Below are 14,859 nucleotides of genomic sequence, written 5' to 3'. Positions count from 1 at the left end.
TAAAAAAACCCCACCATGGATAAGCCAGGTGACATGAAGCAGAATTACCATGGGTCAGTTAACGTCCATAAATATTGGGCCAATTCTTAGATAAGGATTGTTTTATTGTCCTGTGATTAGGGTCTCTGTTGTGGTGACCCTTCATGGTCTGAGGGGCAAGTTCCTTAGTTGATTATGTAGTCTTGAAAGCTTGCAATTTGTTACCATCTTTTCAGTTAGCCATTAAAAGGTATCAACCACTGAGGACTCTCAATTCTAAATATGTGTCTATATACTGGCTAACACGGTACCAAGATATATTTCTTTCCTGTATCAAGATTGGGCAAAAAATTCCAACCACTTGATCCTTATGTCCCCTGAAATAATATATTGGGGGATAGTTGTGAAGTCCTCATTCACATTACACTGTGTGCACAATTATTAAACAATTTGTATTTTTGATGATTAATTTTAGTATTGCACAACTACTGTTGGTCACAACCAGGGTCGGACTGGGGTGTCTGTGGCCCACCAGGGGAATAGACTCTAGGGGCCCACCCTACAGCTATATGCAAATATCTGTCAGTCGTTATCCCTATTATAGTGGAGCATAGGCTGGAAAACAGGCAGCTCCTGCACATCTACTGTGCGCCACCATAACTGGGATGTATAATTACGGTAGTTTTCATTAATGGGGGTCCTTTGGCTAAAACAAGTTATCACCGATCCATGGGCTCTACAGGATAGGTGATCGCTTAGGTCCAACCATTAGAAAATGCACTGGTCGGAAGAATGAGGAAGTTTTATCGTTGATAGGACACTTATCCCCATTTTAAAATGGAGTGACAGGTGGGATATCTGACCACAGCTCCATTCATTCTATTTGGAGCTTTTACAAAAAAAAACAAGTGCAGCCACTGAGGGAATGAATGAATCAGTGGTCAAGTCGGACATGCCACTCCAGTCTAATGGGGATAAAAAGTTCCACATTTTGCTGACTGGGTCCAAATAGTCAGACCCCACACCAATAAATATGTTATCACTTATGCTGTGGAGAGGTGATTACTTTTTTCCACAGGAAACCCCTGTAAGTGCATCTCTGCCGCTGCGTACAAAGTATTTAATCTCTAATGGAAATAAAGAACCTTCTCCTAATTAACATCAGAGATAACAAATAACCACCATACACAACACAATCCCCTATACCAAACCAATACCATCAAATACAAGAAGAAATACCACAACACCATGACCACACCACAAAGTGACCAAATAATACTACATACAAGGGACAAATACAGCCAAACCATCACCAGACCACATAGTGACCAAATAATACTACATACAAGGGACAAATATCGCCACACCATGACCAGACCACATACCGCCACATAGTGACTGAATAATATGACATATTACCGGCATATAGGGATCAAATAATACCACATACAAGGAGAAATACTGCCACACCATGACCAGACCACAAATTACCACCATATAGTGACCGAATACTACAACACTGATTATGATTACAAACCACAATACTAACAACACTGTTATTACCATCAATGACATTATACACAGTACCTCTGTATAAAGTGTCAGTGTGCAGGTAATACAGTGATCACCAGTGACATTATACACATGAGCTCTGTATATAGTGTCAGTGTATAGGTAATATAGTGATCACTGGTGACATTATACACAGGAGCTCTGTATTTAGTGTCAGTGTACAGATAATACAGTGATCACTAGTGACATTATGCACCGGAGCTCTGTATAGATTGTCAGTGTGTATAGGTAATACAGTGATGACAGGTGACATTATACACAATCTCTGTATATACTGTCAATGTACAGGTAATACAGTGATCACCAGTGACATTATACACAGGCGCTCTGTGTATAGTGTCTGTGTAGTGTCAGTGTACAGGTAATACAGTGTTCACTGGTGACATTATACACAGGATCTCTATACAGTGTCAGTGTACAGATAATACAGTGATCACTAGTGACATTATACACAGGAGCTCTGTATATAGTGTCAGTGTACAGGTAATACAGGGATCACCAGTTATATACACAGGAGCTCTCTATATAGTGTCAGTGTACAGGTAATACAGGGATCACCAGTTATATACACAGGAGCTCTCTATATAGTGTCAGTGTACAGGTAATACAGGGATCACCAGTTATATACACAGGAGCTCTCTATATAGTGTCAGTGTATAGGTAATACAGGGATCACCAGTGACATTATACACAGGAGATCTGTATATAGTGTCAGTGTACAGGTAATACAGTGATCACCAGTGATATTATACACAGGAGCTCTGTATATAGTGTCAATGTATTGTTTAATACAGTGCTCACCAGTGACATTATACACTGGTGCTCTGTGTATAGTGTCATTGTACAGGTAATACAGGGATCACCAGTGACATTATACACAGGAGTTCTGTACACAGTATATAGTGTATAGTGTGCGTGTACATGTAATATACTGACTCACCAGTGACGTCTGTAATTGATGTCCTTCATCTTCGCTTTTCTTCTTCAACCAGCACAGACCGCCGTCACTTCTTCCAGCCAGGACATGTTTCTGCAAAAAATATCACAAAGTCATCAATAGCTGATCGCTTCCAGAGCACTTTCCCCACTTTTTCCCAGACTTCTATACTACATCAGATGAAGTGACGCTCTGCACAGTAACAGGACCCTCCATTTTGTTCCCTTCATGGAAAACCGTTTCCTAAAATGTAAATTATTATAAAGTATTAACCCCTTCCCGACCTGTGACACAGCGTATGCGTCATGAAAGTCGGTGCCAATCCGACCTGTGACGCATATGCTGTGTCACAGAAAGATCGCGTCCCTGCAGATCGGGTGAAAGGGTTAACTCCCATTTCACCCGGCCTGCAGGGACAGGGGGAGTGGTAGTTTAGCCCAGGGGGGGTGGCTTCACCCCCCCGTGGCTACGATCGCTCTGATTGGCTGTTGAAAGTGAAACTGCCAATCAAAGCGATTTGTAATATTTCACCTAAAAAACTGGTGAAATATTACAATCCAGCCATGGCCGATGCTGCAATATCATCGGCCATGGCTGGAAACACTTATGTGCCCCCACCCCACCGATCGCCCCCCAGCCCCCGATCTGTCGTCCGCTCCCCTCCGTCCTGTGCTCCGCTCCCCGTCCCCCTGTCCGCTCCCCCCGTGCTCCAATCACACCCCCGTGCACCAATCAAACCCCCCCGCACTCCGATACCCCCCCGCACAGCGATCGCCCCCCCCCGTGCTCCGATCCACCCCCGCACAGCAATCCCCCACCCCGTGTTCCGATCCACCCCCCGTGCTCCAATTCACCCCCCCGTGCTCCGATCCACCCCCCGTGCTCCGACGCCCCCTCGTGCCCTTATCTCCCCCCCTTATACTTACCTAGCCTCCCGGGGTCCGTCCGTCTTCTTTGCTGGGCGCCGCCATCTTCCAAAATGGCGGGCGCATGTGCAGTGCGCCCGCCGAATCTGCCGGCCGGCAGATTCGTTCCAAAGTGAGTTTTGATCACTGAGATAGGTTATATCTCAGTGATCAAAATAAAAAAAATAGTAAATGACCCCCCCCCCCTTTGTCACCCCCATAGGTAGGGACAATAAAAAAAATAAAGAATTTTTTTTTTTTATCCACTAATGTTGGGGTAAGAACTAGGGTTAGGGGTAGGGTTAGGGGTAGGGTTAGGGGTAGGGGTAGGGTTAGGGGTAGGGTTAGGGGTAGGGTTAGGGGTAGGGGTAGGGGTAGGGGTAGGGTTAGGGGTAGGGTTAGGGGTAGGGTTAGGGTTAGGAATGTGCACACGTATTCTGGTCCTCTGCGGATTTTTCCGCAGAGGATTTGATAAATCCGCAGTGCTAAACCGCTGTGGATTTATCGCAGATTTACCGCGGTTTTTCTGCGCATTTCACTGCGGTTTTACAACTGCGATTTTCTATTGGAGCAGTTGTAAAACCGCTGCGGAATCCGCAGAAAGAAGTGACATGCTGCGGAATGTAAACCGCTGTGTTTCCGTACAGTTTTTCTGCAGCATGTGTACAGCGATTTTTGTTTCCCATAGGTTTACATTGAACTGTAAACTCATGGGAAACTGCTGCGGATCCGCAGCGTTTTCCGCAGCGTGTGCACATACCTTTAGAATTAGGCTATGTGCACACGGTGCGGATTTGGCTGCGGATCCGCAGCAGTGTTCCATCAGGTTTACAGTACCATGTAAACATATGGAAACCAAATCCGCTGTGCCCATGGTGCGGAAAATACCGCGCGGAAACGCTGCGTTGTATTTTCCGCAGCATGTCAATTCTTTGTGCGGATTCCGCAGCGTTTTACACCTGTTCCTCAATAGGAATCCGCAGGTGAAATCCGCACAAAAAACACTAGCAATCCGCGGTAAATCCGCAGGTAAAACGCAGTGCCTTTTACCCGCGGATTTTTCATAAATGGTGCTGAAAAATCTCATACGAATCCGCAACGTTGGCACATAGCCTTAGGGTTAGGGTTGGAATTAGGGTTGTGGCTAGGGTTAGGGGTGTGTTGGGGTTAGGGTTGTGGTTAGGGGTGTGTTGGGGTTAGGGTTGTGATTAGGGTTACGGCTACAGTTGGGATAAGGGTTAGGGGTGTGTTGGAGTTAGAATTGAGGGGTTTCCACTGTTTAGGCACATCAGGGGGTCTCCAAACGCAACATGGCGCTACCATTGATTCCAGCCAATCTTGTATTCAAAAGGTCAAATGGTGCTCCCTCACTTCCGAGCCCCGACGTGCGCCCAAACAGTGGTTTACCCCCACATATGGGGTACCAGCATACTCAGGACAAACTGCGCAACAATTATTGGGGTCCAATTTCTCCTTTTACCCTTGAGAAAATAAAAAATTGCTTGCTAAAACATCATTTTTGAGGAAAGAAAAATGATTTTTTATTTTCACGGCTCTGCGTTGTAAACGTCTGTGAAGCACTTGGGGGTTCAAAGTGCTCACCACATATCTAGATAAGTTCCTTGGGGGGTCTAGTTTCCAAAATGGGGTCACTTGTGGGGGCTTTCTACTGTTTAGGCACACCAGGGGCTCTGCAAACGCAACAAGACGTCCGCAGACCATTCCATCAAAGTCTGCATTTCAAAAGTCACTACTTCCCTTCTGAGCCCCGACGTGTGCCCAAACAGTGGTTTACCCCCACACATGGGGTATCAGCGTACTCAGTAGAAACTGGACAACAACTTTTGTGGTCCAATATCTCCTGTAACCCTTGGGAAAATAAAAAATTCTGGGCTAAAATATTATTTTTGAGGAAAGAAAACGTATTTATTATTTTCACGGCTCTGCGTTATAAACTTCTGTGAAGCACTTGGGGGTTCAAAGTGCTCACCTCACATCTAGATAAGTTCCTTGGGGGGTCTAGTTTCCAAAATGGGGTCACTTGTGGGGGGTTTCTACTGTTTAGCCACATCAAGGGCTCTGCAAACGCAACGTGACGCCCGCAGAGCATTCCATCAAAGTCTGCATTTCAAAACGTCACTACTTCACTTCCGAGCCCCAGCATGTGCCTAAACAGTGGTTTATCCCCACATATGGGGTATCAGCGTACTCAGGAGAAACTGGACAACAACATTTGGGGTCAAATTTGTCCTGTTACCCTTGGGAAAATAAAAAATTGCGGGCTAAAAATCATTTTTGAGAAAATATATATTTTTTTTTTCATGGCTCTGCGTTATAAACTTCTGTGAAGCACTTGAGGGTTCAAAGTGCTCACCACACATCTAGATTAGTTCCTTTGGGGGTCTAGTTTCCAAAATGGGGTCATTTGTGGGGGATCTCCAATGTTTAGGCACACAGGGGCTCTCCAAACGCGACATGGTGTCCGCTAATGATTGGAGCTAATTTTCCATTTAAAAAGCCAAATGGCATGCCTTCCCTTCTGAGCCCTGCCGTGCACCCAAACAGTGGTTTACCCCCACATATGGGGTATCTGCGTACTCAGGACAAACTGGACAACAACATTTGTGGTCCAATTTCTCCTATTACCATTGGCAAAATAGGAAATTCCAGGCTAAAAAATCATTTTTGAGAAAAGAAAAATTATTTTTGATTTTCATGGCTCTGCATTATAAACTTCTGTGAGGCACCTGGGGGTTTAAAGTGCTCAGTATGCATCTAGATAAGTTCCTTGGGGGGTCTAGTTTCCAAAATGGGGTCACTTGTGGGGGAGCTCCAATGTTTAGGCACACAGGGGCTCTCCAAACGCGACATGGTGTCCGCTAACAATTGGAGCTAATTTTTCATTCAAAAAGTCAAATGGCGCTCCTTCCCTTCCGAGCCTTACCATGTGCCCAAACAGTGGTTTACCCCCACATATGAGGTATCGGTGTACTCAGGAGAAATTGCCCAACAAATTTTATGATCCATTTTATCCTGTTGTCCATGTGAAAATGAAAAAATTGAGGCTAAAATATTTTTTTTGTGAAAAAAAAGTACTTTTTCATTTTTACGGATCAATTTGTGAAGCACCTGGGGGTTTAAAGGGCTCACTATGCATCTAGATAAGTTCCTTGGGGTGTCTAGTTTCCAAAATGGGGTCACTTGTGGGGGAGCTCCAATGTTTAGGCACACAGGGTCTCTCCAAACGTGATATGGTGTCCGCTAAAGAGTTCAGCCAATTTTTCATTCAAAAAGTCAAATGGCGCTCCTTCCCTTCCAAGCCCTGCCGTGCGCCCAAACAGTGGTTTACCCCCACATATGCGGTATCAGCGTACTCAGGACAAATTGGACAACAACTTTCATTGTCAGTTTCTCCTTTTACCATTGGGAAAATAAAAAAATTGTTGCTGAAAAATCATTTTTGTGACTAAAAAGTTAAATGTTCATTTTTTCCTTCCATGTTGCTTCTGCTGCTGTGAAGCACCTGAAGGGTTAATATCTTCTTGAATGTGGTTTTGTGCACCTTGAGGGGTGCAGTTTTTAGAATGGTGTCACTTTTGGGTATTTTCAGCCATATAGACCCCTCAAACTGACTTCAAATGTGAGGTGGTCCCTCAAAAAAATGGTTTTGTAAATTTCGTTGTAAAAATGAGAAATCGCTGGTCAAATTTTAACCCTTATAACTTCCTAGCAAAAGAAAAATTTGTTTCCAAAATTGTGCTGATGTAAAGTATACATGTGGGAAATGTTATTTATTAACTATTTTGTGTCACAAAACGCTCTGGTTTAACAGAATAAAAATTCAAAATGTAAAAATTGCGAAATTTTCAAAATTTTCGACAAATTTCCATTTTTATCACAAATAAACACAGAATTTATTGACCTAAATTTACCACTAACACGAAGCCCAATATGTCACGAAAAAACAATCTCATAACCGCTAGGATCCATTGAAGCGTTCCTGAGTTATTACCTCATAAAGGTACACACATGCTAGCCACCTTAGGGAGAGACCCAAGTTGGGCTAAATGTAGCGGGACGAAAGAGACCAAAAAGCCCTCTACTTAAAGGAAATACATAGTGGATGCTTTCCTGAAACGGAAAGTACTTGCAAGCAGCATAATACAAAGAATAGCAGGTTTACCCAGAATCCTTTGCAGTAGGCGGGGCAATGCAAATCATCTCTTTCCACCCCAGTCTAATTCACAGCGCTTGGAACCGCCAAGCGTGCAATGCTGCGGATTAGTTTCTAAATTTACACAGCCAACCAATTCCTACCTGTGGACACGTGTTTCGGGCTTTAGGCCCTCATCAGCACAGGGCTGGAATTGGTTGGCTGTATGGATTGGGGCTCGGTGAGCAAGCGATACACACATGCTAGCCACCTTAGGGAGAGACCCAAGTTGGGCTAAATGTAGCGGGACGAAAGAGACCGAAAAGCCCTCTACTTAAAGGAAATACATAGTGGATGCTTTCCTGAAACAGAAAGTACTTGCAAGCAGCATAATACAAAGAATAGCAGGTTTACCCAGAATCCTTTGCAGTAGGCGGGGCAATGCAAATCATCTCTTTCCACCCCAGTCTAATTCACAGCGCTTGGAACCGCCAAGCGTGCAATGCTGTGGATTAGAGGGCTTTTCGGTCTCTTTCGTCCCGCTACATTTAGCCCAACTTGGGTCTCTCCCTAAGGTGGCTAGCATGTGTGTATCGCTTGCTCACCGAGCCCCACTCCATACAGCCAACCAATTCCAGCCCTGTGCTGATGAGGGCCCAAAGCCCGAAACACGTGTCCACATGTAGGAATTGGTTGGCTGTGTAAATTTAGAAACTAATCCGCAGCATTGCACGCTTGGCGGTTCCAAGCGCTGTGAATTAGACTGGGGTGGAAAGAGATGATTTGCATTGCCCCGCCTACTGCAAAGGATTCTGGGTAAACCTGCTATTCTTTGTATTATGCTGCTTGCAAGTACTTTCCGTTTCAGGAAAGCATCCACTATGTATTTCCTTTAAGTAGAGGGCTTTTCGGTCTCTTTCGTCCCGCTACATTTAGCCCAACTTGGGTCTCTCCCTAAGGTGGCTAGCATGTGTGTATCGCTTGCTCACCGAGCCCCACTCCATACAGCCAACCAATTCCAGCCCTGTGCTGATGAGGGCCTAAAGCCCGAAACAAGTGTCCACAGGTAGGAATTGGTTGGCTGTGTAAATTTAGAAACTAATCCGCAGCATTGCACGCTTGGCGGTTCCAAGCGCTGTGAATTAGACTGGGGTGGAAAGAGATGATTTGCATTGCCCCGCCTACTGCAAAGGATTCTGGGTAAACCTGCTATTCTTTGTATTATGCTGCTTGCAAGTACTTTCCGTTTCAGGAAAGCATCCACTATGTACCTCATAAAGGGACACTGGTCAGCATTGCAAAAAACGGCAAGGTCTTTAAGGTCAAAATAGGCTGGGTCATGAAGGGGTTAATAATGTCCCTAATTGGACCCTAAAGAAATTATGTTTCCCACTTGTCACCATAAACTAATATAGCATGTTCCTCATGCTGGCTCTCCAACAGTAATTAAGTTCCTCATCCTGGCCCCCTTTTTTAATAATCTCACCCATTCTGGCCCCCTATATTTTATAATATGCCCCAGCCTGGCCCCCAGATATCCATCCCGCTTCCCCAACTATACATACTGGCCCGCATATATCCCTTGTCCTGCCCCACCATATATCTCTCCTGGACCCCCATATATCCTTCCTGGTCCCTTGTCCTGGCTCCCCCATATATCCATCCTGGCCCCACATATATGCAGCCTGGCTCCCCTATATATATCCATTCTGGCCTCTCCCCATAAATCCATCTTGGCCCCCCATATATGCATCCTGGCTGTACCATATATATGCATTCTGGCTCCCCATATATCCATCCTGGTCCCTTGTCCTGCCCCTCCTCCATATATGCATTCTGACCCCCTTATATACAACCATCCTGCCCCCTCCATATATCCATGCTGCCGCCCCATATATACATCCTGACCCCCCCATATATCCATCCTAGCCACCCCATATATGCAACCTGGCCCGCCATATATATGCATCCTGGCCCCCCATATATATATATATATATGCATCCTGGTCACTTGTCCTGCCCCCCCCCCATAAATCCATCCTGCCCCTGCATTTTTTTTGCTTATAATTCGTACTTAGGTACATGGTTTAATGATAGTACTATACTGCTACTTGCTTATTTTTAGGTGTGCATTACTGAGTACCATGGGACATAGGGCCTCTATGCTTGTTCTACTTTACACACCTTTTATGCATAGTTAGATTCATTCGCCTGTTTGAATTTAGGTACTGTTACCAGTGTGTGTGTACTGCATTATGTGCCATATATCTATAGGGCCTTACCACTGAGTTCAGGATCCCATGTCGGCACTCTGTATGCCTTTAGCACATTTTGTATATCTTAGCAGTTTATATACTCAGATAGTGTTGTTTATTTATGTGTACTGCGCTACATGCCATCTATCTATGGGGCCTTACTAGTGATCTCAGGATCCCATGTTTAGTACTGTCATATGTTGCATATTTTAGCACATTTCCTGTACCTCAGTATATATTTTTTCATGTGCAGCTCTATTAGCTATTTAGGCCTTATTTGTGTTATCATATTTTTTGCCCTTTATTAATATGCTGTCCATATAGTTCACTGAGATATATATCTGTATATGAAGACACAAAAGAGAATAGTAAAACCAAAAACACTCAGTTTGAAAAAATGTTGCAGTAATCCGCAAGTGCTAGTAAAAGATGTAAAAAACAGGGTATTTGGTTGATACGTTTTTTGCAAAAAATGTATACTAAGCTGCTCTACCAATCTTCACGGTATACCCTTATCAGAGCAGTCCTAACTAATGTATGCAATCCCTATCTGATGTATTTAAAAACCTGATCATCTGTATATAACCTGTGTGAACAGGGTTCAGAGAGGAAAAATCCATGTGTGCATACAGGGTAGAACAGCTTTTGTGCAGATAGCCCAAGAGGAGTGGTGGAGCTCCCCAGTCTTGTAGACACAAGAGAACAATTATGGAAACAGGAACACATGGGCTACTTGCACAGTGAACAAGTCTGTATGATCATGTTCACACACCACCAAGAAACCTGAAGACACAAAAGAGAATAGTAAAACCAAAAACACTCAGTTTGAAAAAATGTTGCAGTAATCCGCAAGTGCTAGTAAAAGATGTAAAAAACAGGGTATTTGGTTGATACGTTTTTTGCAAAAACTGTGTATACTAAGCTGCTCTACCAATCTTCACGGTATACCCTTATCAGAGCAGTCCTAACTAATGTATGCAATCCCTATCTGATGTATTTAAAAACCTGATCATCTGTATATAACCTGTGTGAACAGGGTTCAGAGAGGAAAAATCCATGTGTGCATACAGGGTAGAACAGCTTTTGTGCAGATAGCCCAAGAGGAGTGGTGGAACTCCCCAGTCTTGTAGACACAAGAGAACAATTATGGAAACAGGAACACATGGGCTACTTGCACAGTGAACAAGTCTGTATGATCATGTTCACACACCACCAAGAAACCTGAAGACACAAAAGAGAATAGTAAAACCAAAAACACTCAGTTTGAAAAAATGTTGCAGTAATCCGCAAGTGCTAGTAAAAGATGTAAAAAACATGGTATTTGGTTGATACGTTTTTTGCAAAAAATGTATACTAAGCTGCTCTACCAATCTTCACGGTATACCCTTATCAGAGCAGTCCTAACTAATGTATGCAATCCCTATCTGATGTATTTAAAAACCTGATCATCTGTATATAACCTGTGTGAACAGGGTTCAGAGAGGAAAAATCCATGTGTGCATACAGGGTAGAACAGCTTTTGTGCAGATAGCCCAAGAGGAGTGGTGGAACTCCCCAGTCTTGTAGACACAAGAGAACAATTATGGAAACAGGAACACATGGGCTACTTGCACAGTGAACAAGTCTGTATGATCATGTTCACACACCACCAAGAAACCTGAAGACACAAAAGAGAATAGTAAAACCAAAAACACTCAGTTTGAAAAAATGTTGCAGTAATCCGCCAGTGCTAGTAAAAGATGTAAAAAACAGGGTATTTGGTTGATACGTTTTTTGCAAAAAATGTATACTAAGCTGCTCTACCAATCTTCACGGTATACCCTTATCAGAGCAGTCCTAACTAATGTATGCAATCCCTATCTGATGTATTTAAAAACCTGATCATCTGTATATAACCTGTGTGAACAGGGTTCAGAGAGGAAAAATCCATGTGTGCATACAGGGTAGAACAGCTTTTGTGCAGATAGCCCAAGAGGAGTGGTGGAACTCCCCAGTCTTGTAGACACAAGAGAACAATTATGGAAACAGGAACACATGGGCTACTTGCACAGTGAACAAGTCTGTATGATCATGTTCACACACCACCAAGAAACCTGAAGACACAAAAGAGAATAGTAAAACCAAAAACACTCAGTTTGAAAAAATGTTGCAGTAATCCGCAAGTGCTAGTAAAAGATGTAAAAAACAGGGTATTTGGTTGATACGTTTTTTGCAAAAAATGTATACTAAGCTGCTCTACCAATCTTCACGGTATACCCTTATCAGAGCAGTCCTAACTAATGTATGCAATCCCTATCTGATGTATTTAAAAACCTGATCATCTGTATATAACCTGTGTGAACAGGGTTCAGAGAGGAAAAATCCATGTGTGCATACAGGGTAGAACAGCTTTTGTGCAGATAGCCCAAGAGGAGTGGTGGAACTCCCCAGTCTTGTAGACACAAGAGAACAATTATGGAAACAGGAACACATGGGCTACTTGCACAGTGAACAAGTCTGTATGATCATGTTCACACACCACCAAGAAACCTGAAGACACAAAAGAGAATAGTAAAACCAAAAACACTCAGTTTGAAAAAATGTTGCAGTAATCCGCAAGTGCTAGTAAAAGATGTAAAAAACGTAAAAAACAGGGTATTTTTTACATCTTTTACTAGCACTTGCGGATTACTGCAACATTTTTTCAAACTGAGTGTTTTTGGTTTTACTATTCTCTTTTGTGTCTTCAGGTTTCTTGGTGGTGTGTGAACATGATCATACAGGCTTGTTCACTGTGCAAGTAGCCCATGTGTTCCTGTTTCCATAATTGTTCTCTTGTGTCTACAAGACTGGGGAGTTCCACCACTCCTCTTGGGCTATCTGCACAAAAGCTGTTCTACCCTGTATGCACACATGGATTTTTCCTCTCTGAACCCTGTTCACACAGGTTATATACAGATGATCAGGTTTTTAGATACATCAGATAGGGATTGCATACATTAGTTAGGACTGCTCTGATAAGGGTATACCGTGAAGATTGGTAGAGCAGCTTAGTATACATTTTTTGCAAAAAACGTATCAACCAAATACCCTGTTTTTTACATCTTTTACTAGCACTTGCGGATTACTGCAACATTTTTTCAAACTGAGTGTTTTTGGTTTTACTATTCTCTTTTGTGTCTTCAGGTTTCTTGGTGGTGTGTGAACATGATCATACAGACTTGTTCACTGTGCAAGTAGCCCATGTGTTCCTGTTTCCATAATTGTTCTCTTGTGTCTACAAGACTGGGGAGTTCCACCACTCCTCTTGGGCTATCTGCACAAAAGCTGTTCTACCCTGTATGCACACATGGATTTTTCCTCTCTGAACCCTGTTCACACAGGTTATATACAGATGATCAGGTTTTTAAATACATCAGATAGGGATTGCATACATTAGTTAGGACTGCTGTGATAAGGGTATACCGTGAAGATTGGTAGAGCAGCTTAGTATACATTTTTTGCAAAAAACGTATCAACCAAATACCCTGTTTTTTACATCTTTTACTAGCACTTGCGGATTACTGCAACATTTTTTCAAACTGAGTGTTTTTGGTTTTACTATTCTCTTTTGTGTCTTCAGGTTTCTTGGTGGTGTGTGAACATGATCATACAGACTTGTTCACTGTGCAAGTAGCCCATGTGTTCCTGTTTCCATAATTGTTCTCTTGTGTCTACAAGACTGGGGAGTTCCACCACTCCTCTTGGGCTATCTGCACAAAAGCTGTTCTACCCTGTATGCACACATGGATTTTTCCTCTCTGAACCCTGTTCACACAGGTTATATACAGATGATCAGGTTTTTAAATACATCAGATAGGGATTGCATACATTAGTTAGGACTGCTCTGATAAGGGTATACCGTGAAGATTGGTAGAGCAGCTTAGTATACATTTTTTGCAAAAAACGTATCAACCAAATACCCTGTTTTTTACATCTTTTACTAGCACTTGCGGATTACTGCAACATTTTTTCAAACTGAGTGTTTTTGGTTTTACTATTCTCTTTTGTGTCTTCAGGTTTCTTGGTGGTGTGTGAACATGATCATACAGACTTGTTCACTGTGCAAGTAGCCCATGTGTTCCTGTTTCCATAATTGTTCTCTTGTGTCTACAAAACTGGGGAGTTCCACCACTCCTCTTGGGCTATCTGCACAAAAGCTGTTCTACCCTGTATGCACACATGGATTTTTCCTCTCTGAACCCTGTTCACACAGGTTATATACAGATGATCAGGTTTTTAAATACATCAGATAGGGATTGCATGCATTAGTTAGGACTGCTCTGATAAGGGTATACCGTGAAGATTGGTAGAGCAGCTTAGTATACATTTTTTGCAAAAAACGTATCAACCAAATACCCTGTTTTTTACATCTTTTACTAGCACTTGCGGATTACTGCAACATTTTTTCAAACTGAGTGTTTTTGGTTTTACTATTCTCTTTTGTGTCTTCAGGTTTCTTGGTGGTGTGTGAACATGATCATACAGACTTGTTCACTGTGCAAGTAGCCCATGTGTTCCTGTTTCCATAATTGTTCTCTTGTGTCTACAAGACTGGGGAGTTCCACCACTCCTCTTGGGCTATCTGCACAAAAGCTGTTCTACCCTGTATGCACACATGGATTTTTCCTCTCTGAACCCTGTTCACACAGGTTATATACAGATGATCAGGTTTTTAAATACATCAGATAGGGATTGCATACATTAGTTAGGACTGCTGTGATAAGGGTATACCGTGAAGATTGGTAGAGCAGCTTAGTATACATTTTTTGCAAAAAACGTATCAACCAAATACCCTGTTTTTTACATCTTTTACTAGCACTTGCGGATTACTGCAACATTTTTTCAAACTGAGTGTTTTTGGTTTTACTATTCTCTTTTGTGTCTTCAGGTTTCTTGGTGGTGTGTGAACATGATCATACAGACTTGTTCACTGTGCAAGTAGCCCATGTGTTCCTGTTTCCATAATTGTTCTCTTGTGTCTACAAGACTGGGGAGTTCCACCACTCCTCTTGGGCTATCTGCACAAAAGCTGTTCTA

This window comes from Ranitomeya imitator, chromosome 4 (assembly GCF_032444005.1).
Source record: "Ranitomeya imitator isolate aRanImi1 chromosome 4, aRanImi1.pri, whole genome shotgun sequence".
NCBI lineage: Eukaryota > Metazoa > Chordata > Amphibia > Anura > Dendrobatidae > Ranitomeya > Ranitomeya imitator.
This window is presented reverse-complemented; position numbering follows the sequence as displayed.